Here is a 21,857-nt window from a genome sequence, read left to right on the forward strand (position 1 = left end):
TGAGAACTCTGTTGTCACTCAAATGATTCACCCACAATGGATAAGATGTCATTTCTCTTGTACTTCTTTCAGAATTTTCTTCAGTCTCTACGACTCAGAAGTTTGACTATGATTTGTGTTGGCATAGATTTCACTGGGCTTATTGGGTTTAGCTTTCACTCCATTTCTTAAATATGCAGGATTCCCATCACACACACACATTTGTGATATTTTCAGACATTATTTCTTTGAGTACTTTTTTCCCCATCTGTTCTCTTTGTTCTTTAGGTTAGGCAATTGGTATTGCTCTGCCTTCAAGTTCATTGATTCTTTCCTCTATCTTTTCCATTCACTGTTGATTATTTTTTCCAGGAATTGTCAAAATTTTAGTGTTTAATAATTAATAGCACAACTGATCAAGTTCCAAGATGTGAAGATAACATGTTTGAGAAACTGGGGAAGGAGGGAGAATCACTCTAACAACTCTCTCTATATTATGTGATAAGAATGCACTATAATATAAAAACCTGTCTATACACAGTTGCAAAAAATTCAGTCTTCTCTTGGCTTGGAAAAAATGTGTCACAGATTTCAGTGTAACTGGCAACCTTCAACTCCTTTAGTTGAAGGGTTTTTCCACCCCAGCCTGGGTCATGAGGTCTGTTTTTCTCCAGATCATCAATGAGGCTATTTATATCATCAATTCTTCCAATGATCTGGTTGGACATGGCCTGAAATTTATCTTGCATCTGTTGCAGAAGTGTCTTCACTGCCCAGATGAGGTCCTGGACAGCCTTGGGGTCAGTCTCCACCATCTACCAATTCCCAGCTTAGCAAAAACATCTCAGATGGTCACCCATACTTTGGTTTAGGTTTGTCCAAGCAGACGCTCCCAGACACCCAGATCCTCTTTTGTGTAGTCGCTTCCTTGAGTTTAGCTCTAAGTGATGTGTAAATATGGTATCTGGAGTATTCCTAGGAAACACGTAAGTTCAATTAAGAATTTTCTTTCGAACCAGAATATAACTGAAGATAGTTGTAAGCTACTCAGTGGATGAAAAGATACTTTGAAAGGTGTTCTAGATGGGTAGAGTGAGCATCATAAATGGTTGTGAAACAAGTATGGAAACAACCAAGGATGCCCATGATAGACAGGTTTATTTCACACTGGAAACCATGGCCCTATATTCAAGCTTGAAAATTCATTAAGCCAGGCTCAGTGTTGCATGCCATAATGCCAATGACTGGGGAGACTGAGTGAGGTAGGAGGATCTCACGTTCAAAGCCACCGTCAGCTACTTACTGAGACTCTAAGCAATTTAGCAAAACCATGTCTCAAAATTAGAAATAAAAAGGGCTGGGATGTTGCTCAGTGGTTAAGCGCACCTGGATTCAATCCCTGGTACCAAAAAAGCAGCTTATCATGTGGTCAAAACAAGATTATTTAGCTAATGTGAAAGCCAGAATAAAGTCCTCCAAAAGATGTCCTTGTCCTGTGACTAAGTTATCTTGCATAACATAAGGGAATTTTCATGTAAGGTTAAGTTAAGGCCCTTGAGATTGAGAATTATCCTGTATTAGCTGGTTAGGTCTAATGTAATGATATAAGACTTCAAACCCGTTGGTGGCCAGAGGGAGATGTGATTACAGAAGAGGGTTACAACATTGCTGGCTTGGGAGTAGGTGAATGGTACTGCGAGAGTGACCACTATAGAAGGTGGAAAAGCAAGGAAATGAATTCTTCCTTAGATCTTCCAGAGAGGAGCACAGCCCTGTAGAATCTCCTCGATTTGAGCCTGAGGTCACTGTGAGTCTTTGGATCTAGAGAACTGGAAGATAAAACATGTGTGTGCTTTTAAGCCATCAAGTTTGTAGTGACAACAGAAAACCAATGCAATTTAATACTGTGACCACACAGGAATGTTAAAAGCTCTTCTAAGTGAATTTTGAAGTAGCAATTCTCAACCTGTCCTAACAAGAACCCATAGCCCCTCACTAGCTCCTGGAAACAAAGGCCAAAAGAATTGCTGTACATGTTAGAGACTTAGTCAGAAAGCTGCTTCTTTACCATTTCTTTGTGATGACTTGTGTGATTTCTTGTTTTTCACCAAAAGTGTACACATTAAATCCATAGGACTTGGAAGAACTCCAGATTACAGTTAATGAAAGAGAAGCTCAATCTTTAAAGATACTGCTCCTCCCTTTCAGATGTCCTCCTTGAACCCAAGTACATATTTAGATACCACAAGTGTCTAGAATATTCTTTACTGCTTTGGATGTACTGTTTTATGGTTTATTAAACTGTTTTAACTGTGCCCTGTAAAAAAAAAAAAAAAATTAAAGAAAGAAGGAGCATAAAGAGGTTAGGCAAGGTGGTACCCACCTGTAATCTCAACTATTTGGGAGATTGAGGCAAGAGGATCACAAATTCAAAGCCAGCCTGCACAATTTAGCAAGACCCTACATTGAAATAAAATAAAATTTAAAAAGAATGGGAGCTGGGCGCCATGGTGCACCCCTGTAATCTCAGCAGCTTGGGAGGCTCAGGCAGGAGAATTGCAAGTTCAAAGCCAGCCTTAGCAAAAAGCAAGGTGCTAAGCAACTCAGTGAGACCCTGTCTTTAAATAAAATGCACAATAGGGCTGGGGGTGTGGCTCAGTGGTTCAGTGGCCCTGAGTTCAATCCCCGGGGCTGAGTTCAATCCCCGGTACCCAAAAAAAAGGAATGGGGATATGTATCGAAGTGTACAGAGAACTTGCCTGGCATATGTGAGGCCCTAGGTTCAATACCCAGTAACACACACACATACACACCCCAAGTGTGAAGTATCGAATAGAAGTAAAAATTCATTATTTGTGACTTGTAAAAATGAAAACAATCGGCCAGGTGTAGTGGCACATACCTGTAATCCCAAAGACTCAGGAGGCTAAGGCAGGAGACAGCAAATTCAAGATCAACCTTAGCTATTTAGCAAGACCCTGTCTCAAAAAAAAAAAAAAAAAAAACCAACATAATGAGGATAGGACTTTATTATATTTTTTTTAAGGATCTTAAACAACTTATTTTATTTTATTTTTTAATTTTACAGATTGCATTTTGATTCATTGTACACAAATGGGGTACAACATTTTATTTCTAGGGTTGTACACAATGTAGATTCACACCATTCATCTAATCATATATATACATAGGGTAATACTGTCTGTTTCATTCTACTATCTTTCTATCTCCCACCTCCTCCCACCCCATTTTCCTCTACACGATCCAAAGTGCCTTCATTCTTCTCTTCCCCCCACCATCCCCCCTCATTATATATCATCATTCACTTATCAGAGAAAACATTCGGCCTTTGGTTTTTTGGGCTTGGCCTATTTCACTTAGCATGATATTTTCCAACTTCATCCATTTACCAGCAAATGCCATAATTTTATTCTTCTTTATGACTAATATTCCATTGTGTATATATCCCACAATTTCTTTATCTATTTATCAATTGAAGGGCATCTCAGTTGGTTCCACAATCTAGCTATTATGAATTGAGCTGTTATGAACATTGATGTGGCTGTATCACTGTAGTATACTGATTTTAAGTCCTTTCGATATAGACTGAGGAGTGGTATAGCTGGGTCAAATGGTGGTTCCATTCCAAGTTTTCTAAGGAATCTCCATACTGCTTTCCAGAGTGGCTGCACCAATTTGCAACTCCACCAGCAATGTACAAGTGTACCTTTTTCCCCACATCCACACCAACACTTATTATTGCTTGTGTTCTTGATAATCGCCATTCTAATTAGAGTTAGATGAAATCTTAGGGTGGTTTTAATTTGCATTTATCTAATTACTAGGGATGATGAGCACTTTTTCATATATTTGTTTATCACCTATAAATCTTCTGTGAAATGTCTGCCCATTTCCTTAGCCCATTTATTGATTGGGTTCTTTGTATTTTGGCTGTAACATTTTTTAAGTTCTTTATAAACTTTGGAGATTAATGCTCTGTCTGAAGTGTGTGTGGAGAAGATTTTCTCCCACTCTGTAGGCTCTCTTTTCACATTATGATTGTTTCCTGTGCTGAGAAAAAGCTTTTTAGTTTGAATCTATCCCATTTATTGATTCTTGCACTTGTTTTTTGTGCTATGGGGTTCTTGTTAAGGAAGTCTGGTCCTAAGCCAACATGATAGAGATTCAGGCCTACTTTTTCTTCTATTTGGTGAAGGGTCTCGGGTCTAATTCTTAGATCATTGTTCCATTTTGAGTTGGGTTTTGTGCAGAGTGAGAGATGGGGTTTTTTGTTTTTTGTTTTTGTTTTGCGGTGCTGGGGATTGAACCCAGGGCCTTAGTGCTTGCGAGGCAAGCACTCTACCAACTGAGCTATCTCCCCAGCCCGAGAGATGGGGTTTTGATTTCATTTTACTGCATATGGGTTTCCAGTTTTCCCAGCATCATTTGTTGAAGATGCTATCTTTTGTCCATTGTAAGTTGTTGGCACCTTTGTCTAGTATGAGGTTACTGTACTTATATGGGTATGTCTCCATGTCTTCTGAGGACAGGACTTTTAAAACACTGAATATTACATGACATTAAGGAATTTGTGTTTGTTATCCCAACTGCTAATGGTTGTGTAGGACAATATTCTTATATCTAGGAGACATCTATGAAGTATTTAGAAAGAGCAGTTATGATGACTGCCACTCATTTTGAAGAAGTACAGAAATTTAAAAGACAGCCATATAGGGGCTGGGGAGATAGCTCAGTCAGTAGAGTGCTTGCCTTGTAAGCACAAGGCCCTGGGTTTGATCCCCAGGGCCCAAAAAAAAAAAAAAAAAAAGACAGCAATATAAAACAAACGTGGCCAATAGTATGTAGTTGTTGAATTAAGTCAATGAAAGACATATTTGTTATGTTAACTTTTTCTTTTTTTCTTTTCCTTTGTGTGGGAAAATTCCATTAAAAAAAATAAAGGGCAATGGGATATGAGCCTAAAGGAACAGCAGTCAGAGAAATGGAACCAACATTCCAAACATCAATATTTACTGGTGTTTTTCCTCCTCCCTTCAAAATTTTTTTTGTGGGGGCAGGTACTGAGGATTGTACCCTGGGGTGCCTTACCACTGAGCTATGTCTCCAAGCCCTTTTTTTTTATGTTTTATATTAAGACAAGTTCTCCCTAAATTGCCAAGGCTGGCCTTGAACTTGTGGTCCTCCTGCTTCAGCCTCCTAGATTGCTGAGATTACAGGCATGCCCCATGGCACCCAACCTCTCCCTTCAAATTCTAATGATGTTTACACCTCCAAATATTTTATGCCTGATCCATATTAAAAGTTTTCTCTGCAACCAGAACTAAATGATATCCTGATTTAGCATCTACTATCTTCTTTAAAAGGAAACTGACAGGGGTTGTATTCTTTTAAGGAGTTGTCACCCCAGAATTCCTGCCCTTTGGGATAGGCAGACCTTATTATTTAGGTTAGGTCATGAGTGACAGAAAAAAACTTCTTAAAGAAGATAGCTATTGCTGGGTGTAGTGGTGCACACCTGTAATCCCAGTGATTTGGGAGGCTGAGGCAGGAGGATCACAAATTTGAGGCTAAAACAACAACTAAGAGAGGCCCTAAGCAACTTAGTGAGAGCTTGTGGCTCAGTGGTAAAGTGCCCCCAGGTTCAATCGTCACTACGAACATAAATAAATAAATAAATAATAAAGTGGACAAGTAACGATCTCTTTCACACAGACACCAGTACTCACAGACCAGGAAACATGTTCCACAATGATAGAAGGTGACTTCTGAGGGGATGTGGGGCCATTATGCAGATGGGGTCCAAAACACACTGCCTCAAAAGATGACTGTAAAGGTATGAAATATATTACCTCAAAATATGCCTCTTTGAGGCAAGGATTATTTTGAACTGGTAGTTCTGGGAAATAGCAGACACTGGGAGACAGTGAAAATAGAGTAGAAATTCCTTTTTGTAAGAAAGATTTGCATCTATAAAGGAAATCTCCATTTGTAAGGGTGCTTCCTGGTCATATGAGGAAGAGAAGTCTTTATTTTTTATTTACTTTTGTGAAGGCCTAAGAACACTAGAAACTCTTAATGAGCAGAGAAAGCAGCAACTCGAATCTGCAGAACAAACCTTACCCTTGTTTGAGGTGCTTTTCCTGGCCACCTCCTCCATAACCCCTCTTTCTTTGTCTCAGACATTTAAGATTGAATTCAAAACCACCTCTTTTGAGTTTTTTGTGAGTTTCACATATTTTTCCTTTGGGTGACTTCTCTGTATACATGAGGTATGTAGTCACAAAGCTAGAAAGGAGGGGCAGGAACCAGAATTTAGCATCTCGATCCCAAGTCCTAAAACCTGTCACATTTCTCCTTCCCATGAGTGCTCCTAAGTTAACTGTGAGATACCAGGAATGAGGACGACTTTAATTGAATGCCATCGTTACAGCACTGAATTTAATGCTTTTGACATAACAACCTGCTTCAAAGAAAATAAGAAAATCGTTATTCTGAGTCAAATACAAGTTACCATGCCCAAGAACATGGATTCCTGTTACTCTGAGTGACGTGTTTCACCGTGGAAGAGATCACATGAATTTTTATAGCCACAGGACAAAAGTCATAAATCCACACATTTATTAGCTACGTTGGTGGAAGCATTAGGCAGGCTTAATGATACACTCTTAAGAGTTTAACCTAGCAGTCCTCAGGATGTTAGTTCAGCTACAGAGGTAGGTAGTAAATGATTATTAAAAGGGACTAAAGACAGCCCAAGATAATTTGGGATCCTAATCTACAACATCCTATCTCTCTACAATCACTTTGTCCTAGCCAAAGCAAGTTTCCAGGATCTTCAGTACTGATACAGCTTCTTCAGAGAACTTCAGTTCAGGGTGCCATGCTGTGAATCTGCAGGTTCTTTTATGAAAGATGGAATTATGACATATGTAAATTATAGCTTCCCAAGGAGGACTGGCTCCCAGGTGATGCTTTGTTTCCCCAGAGATTCAGAATTGTATACTGATTTAGATGCCAGATGGGTGCCTAAATTTTCTTTCCTGACTAAGGATGTTGTGGGAGATTGGAAAACAGAACCAGTGGCCCATGTCCAAAAAATTATCCCTTCCTGGTACAAACCAATTAGAGGCATGTTAACTAGTTTCTCCTTTAAAAGCAATTACTGCCCTGCTGAGCCTCATTAACAACTTAGTATGAATTCCTTTAAACAGACAATCGACTCAGCTCTCAACTGAAGCCCTGTAAGGATCTGGCAGGAGCCCCTGGACTCACCAAACATCAACCTTATGAATTAGATACTGTCTCCATTTATTACAATTAAAGAAGGAAGGCAGATGTAGAAAGTGAGCTGTGGCCTGTGCAGAAAAAATACATTTTAAGAGAATCAGAGTTCAAGTCTTTCTCATTGACTGGCGTAACAGTGTGGGAGCACAGGCTGATTCGAGGCCCAGAGACCACTAATTTACTTTGAAGATAAGCAATGTACATACAACCTTTGCTTCCAGATCTGGGCTGTTCTGGTATAGAGTTGTCCTCACCATCTATGGGGAACTGTTCCCAGGTCTCCCTTAGGAAACCCAAATCCACAAATGCTTTATTCCTTTATATAAAACTGTATTGAGGAGCCAGGCATGCCTGTAATCCCAGTGGCTTGAGAAGCCAATGCAGGAAGAAGGCAAGTTCAAAGTCAGCCTCAGCATCTTGGCCAGACCCTGACTATATATAAAATATACAAAAGTGCTGGGCATGTGGTTCAGTGGTTAAGTATCCCTGGGTTCAATCTCCAGCATCAAAAACAGTAATGAGGGTACAGTGGGAGAGTAGATGTTTAGCACACATGTTCTTCTGGGTCCAATCCCCAGCACCAAAACAAAACAGAACCCACAAACCTAAAAAGGTGTAGCATTTGCACATAACCTAAGTGCACTTTCATATATACTTTATTTATTTTAAAAATATTTTTATTAGTTGTTGATGAACGGTTATTTATTTGTATGCGGTGCTGAAAATCAAACCCAGTGTCTCATATATGCTAGGCAAGTGCTTTATCACTGAACCACAACCACAGCCCCTCATATATACTTTTAAAAATCTCTAGAACACTTATAATACCTAATACAATGTAAGTTCTATGTAAGCAGTTGTTATGCTATATTATTTTGAGAATAATGACAAGTCTACACATGTTCTGCCTCCCTCATGAGTGAGGAGCGCTTTACCACTGAACTATATCCCCAGCCCTTTTTATTTTTTGAGACAAAGTCTTTTAAATTATCAAGGTTGGCCTCAAACTTGTGAATTTGGGGTCTTCTTGCCTCAGCCTCCCGATTTCCTGGGATTATAGACAGTGGGTCAGCACCTCCCACCACAACTAAATTTTTTATTTATTTATTTTTTTTTTTTTTTGCGGTGCTGGGGATCAAACCCAGGGCGTTGCGCTTGCAAGGCAAGCACTTTACCAAGTGAGCTATATCCCCAGCCCACCACAACTGAATTTTTAAAATATTAAAAAAAATTTTTTTTAGTACTGGGGATTGAACACAGGGCACTTTACCGCTAAGCTACTACTTCCCCAGTTCTTTTTCTTTTTTCTTTTCTTTTCTTCTTTTTTTTTTTTTTAGTTGTAAGTGGACACAATACCTTGATTTTATTTATTTATTTTTCTGTGGTGCTGAGGATTGAACCCAGTGACTCACCTGTGCTAGGCAAGTGCTCTACCAGCAAGCTACAGCCCCAGCCACCCCAGTGATTTTTATTTTTTTATTTTGAGCTAGGGTCTCACTAAATTGCCCAGGCCGGCCTCAAACTTGCCATCTCCCTGCTTCAGCATCCCAAGTGACTGGGATCATAGATGTGCACCACTGGCCTGGCCAAATGTTCCTGGTCTGCTGGATGCAGAATGTGTGGATATTGAGGGCAATTCTATGTAACAGGATGTCAGTGCAGGGCTGGTCACTGAATCAATACCACTGCTTGGCTCTATCTGAACTGCCTCATTCAGAATGCAAATTTCATTGCATAAATAGTAAGTACTGTTCTTTCTTCCTGTTTTATCTCTTCTCTTTGAAGCTTTGTTTTAGAAATAGAACTTTTTTTAAAAATGCAGTATGCTTTTTCATGGTAAAAAAAAAAAACACGAAGACATTCATGCCCTGGCCAGGTGACCGAAACAAACTACCCTAAGCAAATGACCCATTTGCAGAGAGGGAAAGTTGGAACTCAGCTCTGACCAGATCCCCATGGCTAAGTTCCTGCTCTGCCACTTCCCAAAAGTATACATTGTCACAGATCATTTAACCTTGCTCCACCTGTTATTCGTATGTAAAATATAATCATTTTGAATTAGGAATATCTTTCATATTCCTTCCCTTCCTCCTCTGTACTACACAAGTGTTAATCTTCACAACTCCAAATATTTAAAGAGACTGCTATTTTTATTTTGCTTTCATCACAATTTCCTAACTTGGGTAAATCTACATGATGCAATTGGAACATTGCAATTGGAAATTGGTCATTTAGTGGGTCAAAATCTTGCCATAAATGCCATAAATGTCAAAATGGCAAAAGCCATCTTGTTCCCAGATCTGAGAAATGAGCCGGGTGCAGTTGTGCACACCTGTAATCCCAGGATGGACAACCTCAATACTGATTTGATATTAAGTCACTTAGGTACTGAAAAAGGTCCAAATCACAGGTGGGTCACTCAAGCCCTGACCTGAGCACCAATTCAAGGGGCTGACCCATCACCCAGGTTTCTAAAGAAGCACTTATACACCAGCCAAAACTCAACTTGTTTTACTCCCTCTGAGGAGAATTAAAAAGAACAGAAAAAAAAAAATTCTTTTTAAAAAATATTTAGGGCTGGGGAGATAGCTCAGTTGGTAGAGTGCTCGCCTCGCAAGCACAAGGCCCTGGGTTCAATCCCCAGCACTGCAAAAAAATTTTAAAAAATAAAAAATATTTATCATTGTTAAAAAAAAAATAATAAAAAAATAAATAAATAAAAGTTAAAAGATAAAATAAATAGAAATAAACAAAACCAAACAAATAAACAGACATTCCCTGAAAGAAATCAGCATAGATCCCATTAAAGAAATTCTGGGAAAGTATCGAAAAGAACTCCAAATTATTAGCTGAAGTGGGGTGTACTCTGTCTCCAGTAGGCCTTGCTGCCCACCAAGACTCTGGAATTGTCCCAGGGACTGAGGCACCAGACCAGGCCTGCAAGTACAGGGTAACTGGTCCCAGCTGAGGAGAAAAAGGCACACAAGTCCCAAGCCAGTCAGGATCTTCCTTTCAGCATGGTGGGACATGTCTGCAAATAGTCTTTTGTTGAAAGGAAGTAATCTTGAAAGCTGAGGAACGGTTGAGGGTTTTTACAATGATTCAAGGGGCGAGGACCTCTGAGAATGGTCTTGATGGCATGAATGAAATGAAAATGGCCCTGGAAGTGATTTTTCTGGGTGAATTGCTGAATCTCTTTCTCAGAATTATATAAACCAGAGCATTATTCTGGAACTTCGTTTTAAATAATAACTTTATTTTTATTTATTTTTTGTGGTGCTAGGGATTTGAACCCAGGGCCTTGTGCTTGCGAGGCAAGCACTCTATCAACTGAGCTATATCCCCAGCCCAAATAATAACTTTAAAAAGCTGTATATGGGACTGGGGAGATAGCTCAGTTGGTAGAGCGCTCACCTTACGCAAGTACAAGGCCCTGGGTTCAATTCCCAGCACCACAAAAAAAAAAAAAAAAAGCTATTTACCAAAGGATTTTTACATTTTTGTCAATTAAATAACTCCTTTTTCATATGTATTTTATGTGTCCTTTCATAATGAAAATGTTTTTCATTACATGCTTTTCCTGTCACTAAAGACTTTTTCCTTCTTCTCTTCAGTCTGACATGTGCCAGTCCATTTCCCTGTCAATACCCCAAAATGAAACTTGGAAGAAAAACTAAAGAGGGTGCATAACTCTTGGTCTTGATCCATCTGTGATTCATGGGCCCATATACCTCTGGAACCATACCATCATCCATCTCGTTTTCCTTAAAAGAGAGAATGGGTAGATGATGTTTCTGCTGGTGCCAACTTTTTTTTTTTTAATTAAGGAGTTCATAGGACATAAAATTGACCTTTTTTCCTCCTGGTGTTGGGGATGGAATCTAGGACCTTGCACACACAAAGCATGTGCTCTGTCACTGAACAATATTTTTATTTTGAGACAGCATCTTACTAAGTTGCCCAGGCTAGCCTTGAACTTTCAAGACTCCTGCCTCAGTTTCCTGAGTGGTGGGGAAAATAGGCAGGCACCATTGGCCAGGCTCCTTAATAATTTTAGAGTGAACAATTTGGGACTGGGCATATAGCTCAGTGATAAAGCACATGCTTAGCATGCATGTGAGGCCTTGGATTCAATCCCCAGCTCCAAAAATAAATATATAAATCAAGGGAACAATTCAGCAGCATCCATTGTATTCACAACACAGTGGAACCACCTCCTCTCCCTAGTTTCAAAATGTTTTCATCACCTCAAAGGGAAAATCCATACCCAGTTAGCAGTTACTTCTCCCCAACTTTGGTAATCACCCACCTGTTTTCTGTGCCCCTGGGACTCTTGCTTGATTACATCTCTCTTACCAAAATCCATGGAGACTGACAGGTATAGGCCAAGAGGTTGTCTCTCTGACCTTAAGTGACAGGTCAGGTTATAAACCATGATTACAGAACATGAACCCCCTAAGGGAAATTATTCTGTTTATTTAACAAGGAAATATAGGGATTGGGTTAAGAAATTGAGTCAGCATATATTTAAGCCCTCATACAACAGATGAATCAGCAGACTTCCTCATATCTAACTGGTCAGAACTGGATCACATGGCCTTTCCTGCATACTGGAGGGTCTATACTTTTCCAGCCTGTATATTTATAGACAGGTCAAGGAGAAGGGAGTTAGGACTCCCTTAAAGTCGAATAGAAGTATATTTGACTACATACTTATTTTTTAGCAGTGCTACAGACTAAACCCAGGGCTTCAAGCATGGTTGTATTTTTAAGTAGTAATAAGTTGCCTTAAGCAACTTAGAGAGACCCTGTCTCAAAATAAGAAATTAAAAGGGCTGGGACTACAACTTACTGGGAAAGCAGCCCTGGTTCCAACCTTTAATACTAAAAATAAATAAGACATTGACACAGAAATAAATAAGATATATAAAAATAAGCCCCATAAATAAGCAAGGGGGATTGTAGTGGGAAAGAATATAAAAACAAAAACTATTACTTGATATCAGTAAGATATAATGAAGACCCTTACTATTTACAGGCAAAGGACAAGAGGAAGAAAAGAGGATGTGTTTTGTTTTTGCAGTACTGGGAATTGCCTCATGCACATCAGGCAAGTACTCTACCACTGAGCCACATCCTCAAACCATGAGTTTTGAGTCTAGAAAAAGGAGGGATGTTGGCAGAAAAAAAAAAAAAAAAAAAAAAAAAAGTCTAGAAAAGAGGGATTTTGGATTGTAGGAAGCTGACTTTGGCTCCAAAAAGGTGAGTTTGAGGGGGAGAAATTCAAGGGGAAGGACATCAGGCCAATGCCAATGTTGGGTGGAGGTCAGAAGTCAGATCTCAGGATGAGGCCTGAGAGTCGCCTAGCTCTGGATGGGGTGAGGGGTTAGGAAACCAAGTGTATCCCAGTAGGCCCTCTTGGGTTCATCTGAACAGTTTTGACCAAACCTGAGGATCTCCTGAAGGAAACATGGAGAATTCTCTTTTTTTTTTTTTTTTTTTTGGAGGGGGGGAGGTGGGGGGTGGGTAGTAAGAATTGAACTCAGGGACACTTAACACTGAGCACATTCCCAGCCCATTTTTGTATTTTATTTAGAGATAGGGTCTCACTGAGTTTATTAGCATCTCACTAAATTGCTGAGGCTGGCTTTGAACTTGAGATTCTCCTGCCTCAGTCTCCCAAACTGCTGGGATTATAGGCATGCATGTGCCACCATGCCTGACATATGGAGAATTCTTGAGAACGAGGTGACAGGATAGCATAGAGTCCTGGAGATGAGAGAGTGAAGCCAGAATTGGGGACAGGCAGTTAGTGTAGAAATAGGGAATCAGGTCAGATGAGAAAATGGAGGCCATAAAACCATCTGCCTCTGGAAGTTGGAGACTGCTGTGGGAGAATGGAATGTCAAGGACCTGCAGAACCCATTGATAACCAAATTTACCTGCCCTTGTCAGAGACTGCAGGCAAGGAGATGCTGATTAATGCCCCCTGGGCCCTTACCTGCCTGAGTTACTTTGGCCCTCCCCTGTCCCATCCGCTTCTCACCTGCAAAACCAGGCCTAACCTGTAGGCAGGAAGGAAAGAGATAAGGGGAGAGGATGGGAGAATAAAACCCATAAAAAGGACAGGATTTGCTCATCCCACGGATTCCGCCTTTGGGTCCCCTTCTTCCACCGGGGAGAAGTCTGCTTTTACTTTTCTTTAATAAAGCTGCATTTTCCACTCTACATTTGCCTCGGCGTGCTTCTCCGGCGTTATACTTCATCACCTAGGAAGCGGGACTCGTCACCGGTAAAGAGCGGTATCAAGAGGAGAAAAATAGCAGCCACTGATTAGGATACTCTTATGGTTGGGATATGAGGTATCCTCCAAAAGCTCATATGTGAGACAGTGCAAGAACATTCAAAGGATGCCACCTATAATCCCAGTGACTCAGGAGGCTGAGACAGGAGGATGGCAAGTTTAAGGTCAGCCTTAGCAATTTAGTAAGGCCCTAAGCAATTTGGCAAGACCTGTCTCAAAAGAAAAAAGAAAAAGGGCTGGGGATGTAGCTCAGCAGTTAAGTATCTCTGGTCTAATCCCTGGTACAAAAAATAAATAAATAAAAGTGAAAAATGAAAAATAACAAAGGGTTGGGGCAGTAGCTCAGTGGTTAAGTGCTCCTGGGTTCAATCTCCAGTACCCCCACCCAAAAATTTCAGAGATGAAATGATTGGATTATGAGAGCTATACCCTAATAGTGGATGAGTCCACTGGCATGGATTACCTTTTGTGGTAATTGTGGTTAGAGAGGTAGGGTGTGGCTAGAAGAGGTAGCTCACTAGGGGCATGCCTTTGGAGTTTATAATTTGTTCCTGGTGAGCCCAGCTCTCTGCCTTCTCATTACTGTGTCCTGAGACGCTTTCTTCCTTCATACCTGTCCTCCATGATGTTTGGTCTCACATCAGGCCCAGAACTATGGCGTTGGCCAATCGAGGACTGAACCTCTGAAATTGTGAGTCAAAATAAACTTTCCTCCTCTATATTGTACTTGGCAGGTCTCTTGGTCACAGTGATGAAAAGGTGACTAAAACAGACACTGAGACCAGAGGCCCAGTGAACTCAAAGGGAAGAGAAACAGGAAAAGATACGCTGGAGGACATCCCAGGAGCAACTGCCGGGGTTAGAGCCTGTCCGTACTGGGCTAGAAAGAGTGAATTTTGAGGAAGGAATGCAGCATATTCCAGTCTTCTGCTCAAGATATTTGGTGAATAAAGATGGGAGGAAAATCCCAGGTTAGTTCAAGAGAACCATGTGGAGAAAGTTTTCAAAACAGACATTCCCTGGGCTCCATGGCAGTGGGTGAAACATTCATGTGGGTCTTTCCACATGGGTTTCCTGGCTGGTGCTGGCTCTGGTGGTGTAACCCAGCACTTCCTGGTCAGAGCTTTACATCAACAGGTATCACAGAGTCAACTCCAAAGTTCGCTTGGTGGCCAACTTGTGAAAAGAGCAAATAAACCATGGGTGTTTTCTCTCAAATCCCATTATCTCTACAAAAATGACCTCTGGAATAGCACACAGAAAATCCTCTGCATGTTGTGGAAAGTGAGTACATTTGATATAAAGACCTTGCAAGAAGATGAACAGCACATCCACGGTTGGGGAGGCTGAAGCCCTGACAGTCTTCTCAATAAATGAGAGGGAAAGGTGGAGAGGAGTCAAGGCAAAACAAACGGAGAGGAGAAATAATGTTTGCCCTCTAGCCATGGGGTTCTCCATCTGGGGCCCTGTAAACTGGCTGGCAAAAGATAGATTAGCCAGAGCGAGGCAAACAAATGCATCTTTGAAAGTATACATGGGTATGCCCAAATGAATAACCCAAAAGAAAATTTAGACTCTGGGCTTCTAAAACATCTCACACCAAAAAAAGGAAAAGATGTTGGAGCTTTGGGGCCAGGGTGAGGGAGGCAAGTGCTAGGAAAGTGACCTGGAAAGTAAGTGAACAAAGGTTGTTTAGTAAGGATTGTTACGCAGATTTAAGCTGGTGCCTCCCCAATAAATAAGAGTAGTTACAAATGGTAATGTCATTTATAAAGGTACATTTCTTTAACAAAGATAAACTTCTGCCTTAGGTTTAGAACTTTTCTTGCATCTACTGGCTCTCAAGTGTTCTCAAATGCTAAAGAGGTGTATTTGGGGGTAACATAGTCTAGCACCCTTCAACCACACAACATGAAAACCCCTAATTTTGAAAGGGTCCGACTGGTTGGTGGTGGTGAGAGGGGGCTTCCTGTGGAGTGGCCTAGAGCGCCTGGGGGATGGGAGCTCAGGGACCAGTTCACAGTTCAGATATAAAGGTAGGGCCAAGTCCTTCAGAAGGCTGGAATCTGAGATGTTCAACAGTTAGAGGTAGTCCCCTGTGGGTGAGTAGAGGCTTTTCACAACCAGTAGTGAGAACTTGCCTCTGGCAATCTTTCTTTGTTTTCTTTTCTTTTAAATTGTAGTACCAGAGGTTCTAGCAGGCCATAACCTAAAGAAAGATCCTGACACTTGAATTTGAGAACAGACTCCAACATTGCAAGGAAGCAGTGCTGAAGCCCTAGAGACACTGGGGTAACGGGAACCCCATTTGAGCTGCGGATCATCTGGGTGGCCGGATACTGAGTGCTAGGCAACTGTTAGTAAAACTGAGGTGCAAAGTAGGAGCTACATTCCAGGCAAACTCGGTCATTGGAACTGAGATAGGAATTTGGGGATATAGAAAAAAATAGATAGACTAAGTTTCAAAAGAGCTGATGAACTATAATGGAATGCAGGAAAGACCCATGCACCTTTGATATGCAAAACAAGCAACTCTTGATTAACCCAGCCCTTGTCCTTAGCCTATGTCCTTGGCCCACATCCTTGTCTGAAGGAAGTTGCATGATAGGATGATTCAAGCTCAAAAACAAAAGGACACCAAATCTTGTAACTCTGCTCTACCTCTACCTCTATCCCACCCTCTAGATACTGCACCTCTATAAATATTAATGCCCCGCCCCAAGGGGTTGTGTACCTCCCTCTAAAGATGGCCCACATTCTCCCTAGAATGTATTTTTCTCACTCAACCCCCAAAAGATGTGTCTCTTTAACCAGATGTGGTGTTATATGCCTGTAATTCCAGTGACTGAGGAGGCTGAGATAGGAGGATCACAAATTTGAGAAGAGCCTCATCAAATTAGTAAGACCCTTAGAAACTTAGTGAGACCCTGTGTCAAAATTTTAAAAAGACATCTCTATCTTGGGATAGCCTGCATTCTTCCTTGAAAGTGTATCTGCTTTCCTAAGTAAATCTGTGTTTCTGACTAGTACCTGTCAAGGACCCCACTTGTCCTGAATCAAGGTCTTCCTTTACAGGAACTCTACCAGTGACAAGACAGAACAAGGTGCAGTGATCACCCCCACTCCTCCCTTCACCTCATGCTAATCAAGAAATCTAAGCTCTTAAGTATTTTCCCTGCTGAGGGATAGACTTGTAGATAAACCTCAGAGGCTGAGGTGGTCAAGGCCAGTAGTTGGGGACCAAGTGAGAGGGCTTTGGGACCCAAACCAGGTCAAACACTGCTAGGGATACATTCAGTCAGGTGAGTCCTTGAGCTCCCTGGCTCCTGAGTCTAACCTCATCCCAGGATTTGGGTTCTTGTCCAGTACTAGAAAGGGTCCCAAGGGCAGAGGCAAGTTGGAGAACTGGGCCTGTCCAGGGAGCTCTGCCTCTTAGCTCAGAAGAGCAAAGAGCAGTAGCTAACAGGAACCAACTCAGTCTCCAAAGGATGCTTTCCCTGCCCCATGGGCTTCTCTCTGTAGAAGCAGGAGTGCTGGCCTCTGACCCCAGGAAAAGAATAACCAGGAGCTGCACTACAGAACACATTCCACCCCCACTTTTTTTTGTACTGGAGAGTGAACCCAGGGGCACTTAACCATGGAGCTACCACATCCCCAGCCCTTTTTACTTTGAGATAGGGTCTTGCTAGTTGCTTAGGGCCTAGCTAAGTTGCTGAAGCTGTCCTTGAGCTAGCGATCCTTCTGCCTCAGCCTTTGGAGCCTCTGGGATTATAGGCAAGTGCTACCATGCTTGACCATATTTTCCCTTTTTAATGAAAATTTCCACCTTAATGGATCTAGATTTCATTCGCTACCTTCAGGGTTCTGCTCCGTTAATATTTCATTGCCAATTACATCTTTAATCCCTTCCTATTAGCCATGGGCACTCCTCTATCTCTTCTGTTAATTATCCCAGCAGGAGAGAAGACTGGGACTGAGAGAAGCTTTAGATCATGAGAGGTTAGACACCAACCAACTCAGTCTCCAAAGGAATGATTTCCCTGCCCCAGGCTCTTCTCTCCGTAGAAGCAGGAGTGCTGGCCTCTGACCCCAGGACAAGAATGACCAGGAGCACTCCTGGTGAGAAGGCACTCCTCATGAGAGCAGAGATCGTGTGCTTTTAGTGGCTTCAGCAGCTTGAGGCCCGCACATACTAATCAAGAAATTTAACTGTGTGCAAAAGCACACAGAGACTAAGAAAGCAGGAGCACAGTGTTGCTGTCAATATTCTTCAGAATAGAACACTTGCTTCTTCAGAATAGGGGCTCCAAGTGGGTGCAGGCCTGTGATCCCAGCTATTTGGGAGGTTGAGGCAAGGAGGATCACAAGTTGGAGGCCAACCTTAGCAATTTAGAGATCCATCTCAAAAAAAAAAAAAAAGAATTTAAAGGACTGGCATGTGACTTAATACCTAGCAAGTGCGAGGCCCTGGGTTCAATCCGCTATACCCCAAAAAAGAAAAAGAAAAAAAATTCGACTTTTCTTTTTTGCTCCATTTCATTGAAACTGGGTTTGTCTGACTCTGAAGTCCATGCTTTACCATCCATATATGCAAGAAAATACAAAGGGGGCAATCCACATGTGCCCCCCCCACCCCTCCCCAATTCTCTAGGAATTGTCAATTAAACAAAGCTTTGCAGGGAATGACCCAAAGCAGGGACTTCATAAAGTTTACATTTGTACACATACCTCACAGCCCAGTACTTTGCATGTCTTTGCCTTCAGAGTAAAAAGGCATGTGTTTGAGTAAGTCAAAACTATTCAGCTGTAGGGGGCCAGGAACTCAATGTCCATTACCTCCCAGTGAGTTTCTGGATAAGATCAGAAGACAATAGGCAACAGGAAAACACACACAGGGGTTGATCCAGAGAAAAGTGCTGGGTCTAATGGAGAACTCTTGTAAATTATGTACTTCACAGGCATCATCAGTCTCTGGGAGACTTTGAAAAATTTCTCTTCTGTTACTCTTTAAAATGACTGCAGGGCACAGTGGCACATACATGCAATCCCAACAACTCTGGAGGCTGAGGCAGGCGGAACATAGATTTGAGGCTAGCCACAGCAACTTAGCAAGACCCTGTCTCAGGAAAAAAAAAAAAAAAAAGACTGGGGAGGATGTGGGTCAGCGGTTAGATGCCCCTGGCTTCAATTCCCAGTACCTAAAACCAAAACCAAAACCAACCAACCAACCAAACAAACAAACAAACAAAGAAATATCTGTTGAAAGCAAGAATTAAAGTAATAACAAAAGAGCTGGGGTGGTGGCAAACACCTATAATCCCAGTGACTTGGGAGGCTGAGGCAGGAGGATCACAAGTTCCAAGCCAACCTCAGCAAAAAGTGAGGTGCTCAACAACTCAGTGAGACTGTCTCTAAATAAAATACAAAATTGGACTGGGGATGTGGCTTAGTGGTTAAGTGGCCCTGAGTTCAATCCCTGGTACTGCCCCCTGTCCCTCCTCCTGCAAAAATAAGTAATAACAGAAGAGAAACAAGGAACAGTGTTTTTCTTTCTTTTTTTTTTTTTTTTTTTTTAATTTGGGGATTGAACCCAGGGCCACCTTTTCCTTTTTTTTATGTTAAGTGAGTTGCTGAGCCTAGCTCTGCTTGAGATCCTCCTGTCTCAGCCTCCCAAATTGCTGGGATTACAAGAGTGCGACTTGGCTCTGGAATGAAAGATTAAAAAAAAAAAAAAATCCACCTGAGGCTGCAGTTGTAGCTCAGTGGTAGAGTGCTTGCCTCACATATATGAGGCACTGGATTCGATCCTCAGCACCACATAAAAATAAATAAAAAGTAAAGGTAGGGGCTGGGGATATAATATAGCATAATGTAGCTCAGTTGGTAGAGTGCTGGTCTCACAAGCACGAGGCCCTGGGTTCAATCCCCAGTGCTGCAAAAAAAAAAAAAAAAAAAAAAAAAAAGTAAAGGTATTGTGTCCATCTATAACTTTTTAAAAAAAATCCACCTGCCCTTCCCCACACTGAAGATAAAATCACCTTGTTTATTTTTTCTAAGTATAATATATATGTGTATATACATATATATATTACACATACACATATAAACACAATACATATATACACAAAACGCACATATATATGGAGGGGGTTTTGGGCTGGGTTTTTATTTATTTGCTCTTTGTTTGAAAAAGTAGCTTAAAACAGTGAAGGCCTGGCACAAGGAAATACTATATGCCCTTATGCCTTTATTATTATTCCCCTCCTTTCCCAAGTGTAACCCTTTTAGTTTAGTTCCTGTCCCTCAATTGCTGTTCCAACAGAGGCAACCCAGATCATCAGAGGATTTTGTGTGCGTGTGCGTGTGCGTGTGCGTTTGCGTGTGCGTGTGTGTGTGTGTGCGCGTGTGCGCGTTTGCGCGCGCGCGCGCGTTTGGAGTGGGAGGAGGCCATTTGGAGACTGGTGGGGAAAAAACCTATTTGGGCTCATTCAGAAAATCCTGTCTGAATGCTGCCATCTAGTGTTCACTTTAAAAATCAGATGCTTTCTATAATTCAGAACTTGTCCTTGGCAAGGACCATTTTAATATTGTTTTATTATTGGATCCCAGGTTTGTGGAATTTTACTTTTAGCAATAATGTGGTGGTCACTGAAAATTTTCATGCATCAGTTGCTACATAGGCATATTCTCATTCAGGTCTTCCACAGACTTCTGAGTTGTTATTCCTATTTAAAATATGATAAAATAAATCCTATACAGTTTAATTTGCCTTCCTCTTTGAAACTACTTAAGAGAAGAATTATTAGTGTTTGTACTCTAACTAAATTGCTGATTCTGGCCTCCAATTTGCAATCCTCTTGCCTCAGCCTCCCAAGTAGCTGGGATTATGGGTGTGTGCCACCATATCTGATTATTATTAATTTTTTTTTCCAACTGAAAGCAGTTCAGTTTATTTGGAGTATAATTTGACCAGAGTTGTAAAATGGAAAGAAATGATGCTGGAGTTAAGTAAGATTGGATTATGTAGGACCCTCTGGGTCAAGTTAAGAAATCTGAATTCTTGAGATAGTTGATTTCAGCCGAGGTTCTCCTCCCTTCATGTCCTCACTAGCAGCTAGCTAGAAAGAATGACTGTGATTAACTGAGGGTGTGGGTATCACAGGTAGTACAAAATTAAATAACACGTGCTTTTGGTTATAAATTCTCTACCCATATCATTAGTTTACCCCATAGTGCCATGTTAGTGTGGTATCTGAGAAGAGCTGCCTTAGCTGCAGCTGTGAAGTAGGTCAAGATTTTCTTCAGAAACAATGTACAGAAGTCCCATTGCTATTATGGCACAATAATAACAACACATGAGGGTTGGGGTTGCAGCTCAGGGGCAGAGTGCTTGCCTGGCATGTGCAAGGCACTAGGTTCGATCCTCAGCACCACATATAAATAAATAAATAGGCACTGTGTTTATCTACCACTAAAAAAAAATTTTTTAATAACAACACATGAATTAATGGGTTAAATTAAATTTGTTCTTGCCTAGCATGAGTTCAATCCCTAGCACACACACAAAAAAATCTGTTCCACATGGATAAAGAAAATGAGGTATATTTACACAATGGAATATTATCATCAGCCATAAAAAAGAATGATCTTATGACTTTTGCCAGTACATGGATGGATCTGGAGACTATCATGCTAAGTGAAATAAGCCAATTCCAAAAAAAACTAAGGTCAAATGTTCTGTGCGATATGCGGATGCTAACACACAACAAGCAGGGGGAAGGGAAGAACAGAAGTTCAGCGGATTAGACAAAGTGGAATGAAGGGAAGAGAGGGGGGATAGGAATAGGAAAGACAGTAGAATGAATCCTTCCTATGTATATATATATGAATGCACCACAATGAATCTCCACATCATGTGTGACCACAAGAATGTGATCCTAATTAGAATGTTATAGTCCATGTATGTATAATGTCCAAGTACACTCCATTGTGATGTTTATCTAAAAAGAACAACAACAACAACAAAAAACTCTTCCAAGTTTCATTAGATTCTAAGACTAATTTCTCCATACTGATATCTGAGCAGACTTGTACAGAAATCAGTGTTACGAATTTGGTCATACACTCGTAATTTTTTTTTTTTAAACTAGAAGGAATATTATTCCCGACACGTGTCTTCCTGTGCCAAATTCATGGGATAAAATAACTACTAGGAGCTGAAAAGAAAGAGACAAAGACAGACAGGTCAACTTCAGTTTATTCTGGTTCT

The 21,857-nt window shown here is 41.0% G+C and overlaps 1 long non-coding RNA gene across 1 annotated transcript in view; it reads right to left on the minus strand.

Moving 5' to 3' along the window:
* LOC306645380 overlaps nucleotides 1-21,857 on the minus strand; it is a 268,819-nt gene that overhangs the window by 186,775 nt on the left and 60,187 nt on the right. The window lies entirely within an intron of this gene.

This window comes from Sciurus vulgaris (assembly GCF_902686455.1).
Source record: "Sciurus vulgaris genome assembly, chromosome: 15".
In the NCBI taxonomy this organism is placed as follows: domain Eukaryota; kingdom Metazoa; phylum Chordata; class Mammalia; order Rodentia; family Sciuridae; genus Sciurus; species Sciurus vulgaris.